We start from the raw sequence: 9,931 nt of genomic DNA on the forward strand, positions 1-9,931 counted from the left end.
TTCGATAACAGGAACTTACCTTCGGTGCTAACGAAATCGAGGCACTTCACATTTATAAAGCCCTCATTGCTTAGTTCTGTTTAGACTATTACATCTCTTGTTTCTTCCAAAGTTTGGTTAAAGGGCTGTGTAACCAAAATCAGCAAAATCTAAGGTATCTCCTAGTGCTTTCTCTTTACATCTAAAAAACTAGGAACATTTGCCTTAGGTATATCTTCTCTTGATATGTCCTTATCATTCCACTTCATTTCTATAAAATGAAGTCATCTTCGCCTAGAGAAAAACCGATCCAAGAAGAAATATGAGATTGAAGAATCAACAGAAACTAGGCATAAACTCTACATTCCAAAAAGAGGGCGATCATCTGTCCAAACTTATAGATCCTCATCTTCCTAAAACCCTAATTCTTCCAGGCCCATTACTACTAGAAATTTAAAGCAAAAGATTGTGTGTGCAAAACTATGGATGAGAGTTATCCTGAAAAATTAAGGTTCAAGAAATTCCTTCTCGTCAAGGAAAGTCTCCACTTCTATACTTTGGGGGACCAGTCAATGAAAACTTGGCTTGATTAATTTTGTCCCATTACATACTATCTAGGGGTTTTGATGTTGATGGCGATGGTCAAATAACTAAATCACTCCATATCGCATATCAATTCTTGTAAGGATACCATTGTGTTCCAAAACAACCTACTGAATTACAATTACACAGGATAAAAAAGGGTTGTTTTAAAAGAAACTCACTATAGGATCTGTATATGCTTAATTAGAAAATCTGTAATTGTAACCTCATTTTGTCGAGAATACAAGCATCTTTTTAGATTAGTTATTATTTTAGTTGCACTTATGGTTTTAACCTATGATTTCAGCATAACATGATAAAAAACAAAGGAAAGGAAGATGCAAAAGGAGAAACCTCATTTAGAAAAATCAGAAATTATACTCCTTACTCGCATTCTACTGCCAAGGCAAATGAATTTACCTTTGATCGATTTATCAAATCTCATTTCATAGAGCCATACAGGATAGACATCTATCTAAGATCAATAGGGTGGGATAACGTCCTTTACTTAGGAGGAGAAATACAATATGACCTTGTGTATCAATTCTTGAATTCTTGTCATAATACTCCAGATGATCCTCCGTCGATAAGCATCAATTACATGAACCAAACCAAGGAGATCACTCCTTTGATGCTGGGACAACTTCTGAATCTTCCAGTCACACATACCTCACCAATTGATCGTTGCTTAAATGATCCAGGTATCTAGAAAGAAGTGACCAGAACACTGTGTGTTGACTCAATGATTCCTAGAAACAATAGAAACTACCTGTCTTTATGGCATCTAGACTCTACCATAAAAGTGCTTCATGATATATTGAGTACCAATGCATATCCTTATGAAGTTTCTGGAGATATGCTCTCACTAGTTGTTCTAAATACCCTATGTGATATCTATCGGAGAATTGAAATATGTCTACCCACTCTAATTTTGAAACAATTAAATTAAGTTGTCAAAGGTATTCACCACACAAGCCTTCCATTTCCAAGCGTCATCTATAAACTCTCCAAGTTTCTAGCATTGCCACATACTCATGATACAATATATCCCAAAACCCTACTCCAATTAAAAGTAGTTAAAGCCAATCATGAATGCAAGGATGAAGAAGATGTTCAAGAAAATCCCATGGCCTTTGCTCGAGGTTCGTGTCGTACCCCAATCCCAGCTTTAAGTCAAAATGATCTTATTTGTCAACTTCTTGAAGGGCAGTCAAATATAGAAGCTTGCCTCCAGCAATGCAAAAATCAACTCTCCGAAATTGAACTATGTCTTGACGCTATTCAACATACTAGAGAACATATCACATAATTGCTTCTGTGTAGTCACCCTTATATTCCTCCATATGAGGGTGGATCTTCTAGATGACCATGTCTCTTGTGTTGATGCTGAATCATAATATTTTGTTTGGATGATTATACCCTTAAGGGTCTGTTCTTTTTGGATGATGACTGGTACTACCCAAACCTGGGGTAGTAATTTTGATTAATTCATGATGATATCCATAATCCTCATGTTTACTATTTTCTTTCATGGTTATATTTCTTTTGACATGGGTTTATCATGTAATGTTTATATATTGCATACTATTCCATTTTAACTTTATGTGATTTGCATGTTCTCTCTCTCTCTCTCTCTCTCTCTCTCTCTCTCTCTCTACACTGAATTTCATCATATATTGGCTTGCTTGGTAAATCCTTTGCCAATGACTAACAAAAAGGGGGAGAAGAAACCTATCCACCACCCACCAAAACACTCCGTTGTTTTCTATAGAATACATATTGATCATGGAAGAAACTACGAGGTAGCAACATTAGTGTATTACATGTCTAAACTTGTGTTTGAGTTGTAAATTGATACATTTATATGTAATCATCTATTGTTTTGGTAGGTCATTAGTATGGACCATGACAGTGTCGTTGGATAGGTTATTTTTGTCACGTAATTGACAAAGGGGGAGATTGTTAGTGCACTTATCTGGCACATATGTTTGTCAATCACATGACTAGTTGTGTCAAGTAGTTGGATGAGTTATTAGTAAATGAAGACCGACGGCGCAACTGGAGCAGAAGCTTAAACTACAGAGTTAGAATACGAAGAAGCTTCTACGATCTGGATCTTGCCTATAGATGATCCTAACCCAAATAGGAAAACCTACTTAGATCATCTATTCAAGCCATTCTAAGTTCATATTTTCTACCTTTCTAGATATGGCTTTAGGAAGTTCCAAGTTGTTTAATGATTTAAAGGACAAGATATTAAAACAGGAAAATCTGTCCAAATTCGGCAGGAGCAAGTGTCACCGAATGGCACCTTCGGTAGCACCGAAGATACCTTTAGTATTACCAAAAGTATCCAAAACATTCTAGCAGCTTTCGAAGAATATTCGGTACCACCGACTAAAATTTTAATACCACTGACTCCTACAGATGAACAACTTTCGATACCACCGAAGGTAACAAAAATCATTCAGCAAACGTCAGGATCTAATTCGGTACCACCGAGTGATATTTCGGTACCACCGACTATATTTCGGCACTACTGAATGTTCACTCGATAGGACCGAAAACTAGCCGTTATAGATCCATTGGGCCCTTTTCTCTATAAATATAGGACCCTAGAACTTTGTGGAAAGTGTGGATTTAAGCATTTCAGAGTCCCTAGGTTGTCCCAAGCTCTAATCACTCATCCTAGACTCTATCCACTTGAGATTCATATTCTTTTCATTATGATTCATCATCTCAATGAGCATTCAAAGCTCACTTTAATGAAGAACATGATCTCAAGCCTTCACTAGAGTATTGAGATCAAACTTATAGGTATATCCTTAGTCTCAACCATATTGAATCTCTTAGAAAATCCATTCATAACCTTTGTTAGAGATTCAACCAACTCTCATTACCTTAGTTACCTTAATAAGAACATCATATGCAAGGTTCTTAATCGTGAAGCTGACACAACAGGTAAACTATAGCATAATGATCGGGAGAGCATCAGGGAGCTGATTCAAGCACGAAAGAGCGAAGATCAAGTAATTCAAGACAAGCTACAAGAGATGACTCATTTCAACAAGTAATCTTATTATTAAGAGTCTAAAGTTTAGTTTCTATCTTCGTGTAGGATTGAGGCTAAGAGTTTTCTATCAATAAACTCGTATAGGTGCCTTGTGTGGGACCTTAGCCGATGGGCCTAAACGCTGAAAAGGGCGAGCTCTCAGTCCTAGAGGGGGGGGGGGGGTGAATAGGACTATGCAAAATAAAAATTAAATGTAGAATATAAAAGCAGATAGTAGAATCAAATAATAAACTCAAATGCAATAGTATTGAGAGGTTGATTCAAATGTGGTGTAAAGGACAACGTTTCACCAAAAACCAAAGGTTATGGTAGGATAACCTAATGTCTTGAACTTAGTAAGGATCAAAAACTCAAACTGAAATAAGAAGCAATAGAAATAAATATAATTATTACAACATTCACCACATGTATATGAAAGAGATACAAGCATTCACCACATCACATACATCATCATCATTATCATCTAAACTCTGAGAATTATAGTGGTTCGGTGTGTACACCAACTGTTCTCAAACAACCACACCTACTTCACTCCCAATATCCACAATCCATGGGATATTGGCTTTCACTATGAAAGAAGGTTTTCCAAGGTTCACCTTAAAACCTTTACAATTGTGTTTTCAATGGGCTACCACAATTAAAAATCTCACGTTGAGATTTTCTGGCTTATCTCAGTCAAAACCACAATGGAGATTTTCTGACTTATCTCACAAACCAAAAAAATAATAAATTGAATAACAATACTTATCTGAAGATTCTTCTTCGATGTAGCCTGGTAGAACCGCTTCTTTGAAGACGTAGATGTTCAATGTTCAATCTTACAAATGAAAGGGTTCTAAGTCTAAATGAATTTTAAATTAAATCCAACCTTGGGCTACTTTGATTCAATTTCTTAGATTTCAAAAAAGGTAAAAAAGAATTCCCTTTTATCAAATAAGATTGAATAGTAAGAAATTAAGAAATCAAAAATCAAAAAGCTATTTTAAAGAATCTTAATTACTATACAATAGCTTCACAATACGAGGACTTAATTCTCAGAGTGGTGGCTTGAATTAGCTTGGAATGAATGAAAAAAAAGCTAAGAAAAGTCCTCTATTTATAGGCTGAAAATCGGTTCCCTCGACTAGTCTAAGGTCAACCTCAATTGGTCTTGGCAGCAACCAAATTTCAAAAATTCTGGCGCGATCGGATAAAACAAACACTCGACTGGTCGAGTGGCCTGCTTGACTGGTCGAGTGGGGCTTAAAATAGTTGCTGGAGTTCAAGTCGAGCCCTGCTCGACTGGTCAAGCTAGTCTCCATGACTGGTCGAGTAGGGTGCTCGATTGGTCGTATTCTTAATAGAAAATCTGAAAATTTTCAAATAATTCCTGGACTGGTTGAGCCAGTGCCTGGACTAGTTGAATAATGACTAGGACTAGTCGAAGAAAAGCCTAAAATAAGCATAATGACCCATATAGAGTATGCAACATGAATGACCTAAACTTATGGTCTTTCTAGGGTCAATTATACCTCAAATGTTGAACATTGAACTTGTCGCTACGATAGATTCAGTAGATAGTATACTTGAAGTACTTGTAGCTTAAACTGGTTTACTTGTAGCTTATTCTTGACCATGTAATGTACTTGGACTTTGATCGTGCATTTGAAATAGTACTTGCAACTTGGTCTATCACTTGAACTTGAACTGGAACTTGGTGTTGAAGTAGAACTTGAACATGACATAGATGTAACACTTGAAATTGATGTAGGACTTAAAGGTGAACTTTCCATCACTTGAAAAAGTCCATCTTACCAAGGTGGTTTGTCACTACAAAATTTGACAATATAGGGTGCTTGATATAGATCATGGCACTTACAGGTGCCTTATGTGGGACCTTAGCCAGTGGGCCTAAAGTAGGTACCTAGTGTGGGACCTTGGCCGGTGGGCCTAAATGTAGGTGCCTAGTGTGGGACCTTGGCTGTGGGGCCTAAACGTAGGTTCTTAGTGTAGGACCTTTGCTCATGTAAAGAACATAAATTGTTGAGTCCTTTGTGTAGGGCTGTAAAGGTTTATGGTGAACCTAATTTGAAACCACTGATAGTGAAATCTGACGCACTCTCGGAGAGAGTGTGGTTGTCAAGAGTGGAGTAGGCAAGTAGCCGAACCACTATAAATGCTTGTGTTTAGAATTGTCATTTGCCCGTCTATTTAATCATGATTATTTAAGTTTGAATGCTTGATTGTTTATGCATGATTAGATGAATGCTTAATGTTGATAGGTAGCACATTCCACACACAAGCTCACAATACTATAGGCTAGTTGTTTTATTTGTATATCTTGAGTAGCCTTTGTGATTGGACCCTCTATTGGCTTGGAAGCCTTTATAGTTATATTACCTTACTTTCTTTAAACTGAATGATTGTTTAAGTTAGGCAATTAGGAGTTTTTAAATAGGAAAAATATTTTAAAAGTCTTATTCACTCCCTTCTTGGACATTGTCTCATACTCATTCTTCAGTATCAGTGGTAAAAACTGGAATTTCATTCCCTTGTTTGAGGTATTCTATGATCGAGTCCATCCATCTTGGGGTTGTGTGCATGTGTTGGACGATTTCCCAGCTAGTCTGACCAATGCTTGGTGCGGTAAGGAATTCTATCGGGATGGTCTTTGGAATGTTTCCTTCAGTTACAGATGCTAGTTTTGCAAGGGCATTTGCCCATGAATTTTCCACCCTTATGATCAGATTGACACTGCATTTCTGGAATTTACCGATCAACTCCTAAGCCTCGTTTAAGTATGCGATCATTCGCATCTCTTTTGATTGATATTCTATGGAGATCTGATTAACGACAAGTTGGGAGTCACACTTGGCCTCGAGGATTGGGGCCCCCATGGTGACTGCTAGTCTGAGCCCTGCCAATAGTGCCTCATATTGAGCCATATTGTTTGAGGTATGAAAATCGAACCTTAGAGCATATTGGATTGTCGTCAGATTGGGAGTTCGGAGGACAATTTTGGCCCTGCCATGCTTAGAATTGGACGATTTGTTTACATATAGTGTTTAAGTGTAACATCTCAAATTTTCATGGCCAGAGTTTGTACTCGTGCCCGAGAAAATCGGGTGTTAACAATGCATAAATTGGATACTTTAAAAATCACACCTTATTATTTTATTTTATTTTCATTTGGATCAAATCTAGATACATTCATGTTGAGGGTCAAATATTGCATATTAACCCCCATCTATTTCTTGGTTTTACAAACATAATATGGCTTAATGGTATATTTTACTTGTGTTTGTGTTGCAGGGTGAATTTACGAGCTTGGAATGAAAAGAATGCTAAAAGCATGGATTTAGTTCTCAAAAGTCAACAAGCAAAGAATGAATCTTCATAGACCAAGATTGAAGATTTTAAGACTCCAAGATCCAAGAAAACCAAGTGGAGAATGAAGTAGAAAGAACAAGTGCAGAAATTACAAACACTGTGCCATCGAGAACCGTTCGATGACATCGAATATCTGTTTGATGACATTGAACACTGGTCGATGACATGAAATTTATTGAAGAAATTGAAGCAACTCGTTGGACTGTTTTGGACACATTTTTCATGACTCGAAGACCTGTTCAATGGATCAAAGCTTCGTTCGATGACATCGAAGGGCGGTTCGATGACACAGAGATTTATGCAACGCAAAAGAAGAAAAGGCATGACTTTTGGATTCAAACCCCCTCGATGACATCGAAGGCTGTTCGATGACATCGAAGGCGTTACACAGTTTGCATAAATTAGATCCGGTTTTGTGATTTTTTGGAACTTTGCTTATAAATAGGGGTTTCTAGGCACTTTCTAGGATATTGAAGGTTTGGAGGAGCAGAGCAAAAGGGAGGAGCCGCTTCCCAAGAGTTCTTCTCCCCTTCTTCTTAGTTTTTAATGCTTCTTCTAGGGTTTCAGATCCAATCATGTCTATGGTTGGCTAAATCTCTTAGCTAACGGTAAGATGTGAAGCTTGTAACATGATGGAATGTTTCTCTTACTTTGATTCATGTTTATGATGAACCTTCTTTGATTTTAATTTGATTTTAAAGGAATATTTTTAGTTTTTAATGGTTTATTGTGACTTAAATTATAGTAGATCCGCAATAGCTTTGAGTATCTTCTTTTTCTTGTTTTGAGATTATGAGATTGATAAGTCCTGTTGTCGGCCATCGTCCCATGGGCATGGTTTGGTGATGGAATCCCTTCCAACCTTCAAAATTCTCTATCCTTTGAGAATTAGGTCAATGAAAGTTCAGTTTGATCTTAATTGCTATATCTTCCACTTGGAGAGGATAGGACTCCAATTCCAATTGTGTGACTTGAATCAAGTAAGAGGGCTGCCTAATCTCTATAAGTGGATCCTTGGAAACCCTAGTTCCCACCTTTAAATTCATAAGTTTTAATTACATTATTCACAATTTCTCTCTCAAAATATTTCAGTTGTAGATTTAGATCTTCTTCTAGTTTTAGTTCTAGTTACTTTCAGAAACGTACAAGATTAGTCCCTGTGGATTCGGCCTCGGTCTCACCGAGATTATTACTACATCGCGACCATATACTTGGGGTTGTAAACAAGTATTTGGCGCCGTTGCTGGGGATTAACAGTTGTGTTTTTCTGAGATTAGCTAGTTTTATAATTAGTTTAAGATTAGGGTTTTTCTATTTTCTATTTTTTGAGATTAGGGTTTTTCTGAATTATTTTAGAAACTAACTTTGCTCTCTAACTCTATGTTTAAAAACTTTCCTTTTCTGTTTTTAGAAACTAATTTCTAATTATAGGATAGAAACTTTCCTACTTTGTTTATTTTTAGAAACTTTTTATTTTCTATTTTTAGAAACTAATTTCTAATTCTAGGATAGAAACTTTCCTACTTTGTTTATTTTTAGAAACTTTCTATTTTCTATTTTTGGAAACTTTCCTTATTTTATTTTTTAAGAAACTAACTTGACTTTCTTATTTTGTAGGATCCTAATATAAAAACTTCTAATTTGGTAATCTCTTTCTAATTTTTCTTTCTTTTTTTCTTCTAGATTAGGGTTTGTTTTCTGTTTTTAGAAACTAAGTTTAGAATTTTTATTTTTAGAAACTAATTTCTTTTATTTTGTTTTGTAGGATCTTAAATTAGGAACTTCCAATTTGGTAACTTTTGTTTTGGTTTGACTCGAAGACCTTGGTAATTTCTTTTGTTTTGTTTTCTAATTCTCTTCCTTTCTTTTTCCAAAATTCTTATTTCCTTCTTTCCTTTTTAGGTTTAGGTTAGAATCTGAAATTGAGGGCTGAGAGTGTTTCATGCCCAAGTGGGTCCGTGACAACACTCGATGCCTTTTGGGTGAAGGAGGATTAGTTGAGGGGTTATTTATCCATTATAGGATTAAACACCACTCGAGATCCTCAGAGTTAATTGAAGTGATGGCTGCCAATCAACCGGTTAATCAACCGAGAAGACAACTTCAACCTTGGGTTAAGGAAGTCCAGGATGAGAATGAGGTGCATCAAGCACCTTTGCCTCTTACTTTACAAGACTATTTACAATCGGCGGGGGTGAGTACACCTTTATGCATGATTTTTCCAGAAAATACGGGACACATGGATATCAAGCCAGGGGTGATCCAACTCCTTCCAAAATTTCATGGGCTTAAATATGAAAATCCATATCTACACTTGAAAGAGTTTGATGAAATTATAGCCACTCTATATTTTCCTAACATGTCTGACGACACGGTCAGGCTGAAATTGTTTCCTTTTTCTTTGAAAGAGAAAGCTAAGATGTGGTTACATTCACTACGTCCTCGATTTATTGGTAGATGGAATGACATGACAAGGGAGTTCATAAAGAAGATTTTCCCATACCATAAGACGAACAACCTTAGAAAGTCGATCATGAACTTCTCCCAAAAGGAAGATGAAACATTCTTTCAATGTTAGGAATGATTCAAGGATCTTGTCAGTTTATGCCCATAACACGGTTTTGAAACGTGGCGCATCACGAATTTCTTCTATGATGGACTGATGTCTTCCATGTGCCAATTGGTCGAGACAATGTGTAATGGGGAATTCATGAATATAAGTGTCAATGATGTGTGGGATTATTTTAACAAGCTTGCAGAAAACACACAATCATGGGACATCTCCCCAAAATCAAGCACAACGTTTAGGCCGACTCAATCTAAGGACAGGGGTGGAATGTATCTCCTGAAGGATGACGATGATATCAATGCTAAGGTGGCTAATCTCACCAGAAAACTCGAGGCCATGAAATTAAAGAAGGATAAGGA

General features: G+C 36.6%; 1 non-coding gene across 1 annotated transcript; it reads right to left on the reverse strand.

Moving 5' to 3' along the window:
• Positions 1-9,518: 9,518 nt before the first annotated feature.
• Positions 9,519-9,625, reverse strand: LOC131234165 (small nucleolar RNA R71). Its single transcript, XR_009165573.1, has one exon. It is a non-coding gene; the product is annotated as a small nucleolar RNA R71 (small nucleolar RNA).
• Between the last annotated feature and the right edge of the window lie 306 nt (positions 9,626-9,931).

This window comes from Magnolia sinica, chromosome 18 (genome assembly GCF_029962835.1).
Source record: "Magnolia sinica isolate HGM2019 chromosome 18, MsV1, whole genome shotgun sequence".
Lineage (NCBI taxonomy): Eukaryota > Viridiplantae > Streptophyta > Magnoliopsida > Magnoliales > Magnoliaceae > Magnolia > Magnolia sinica.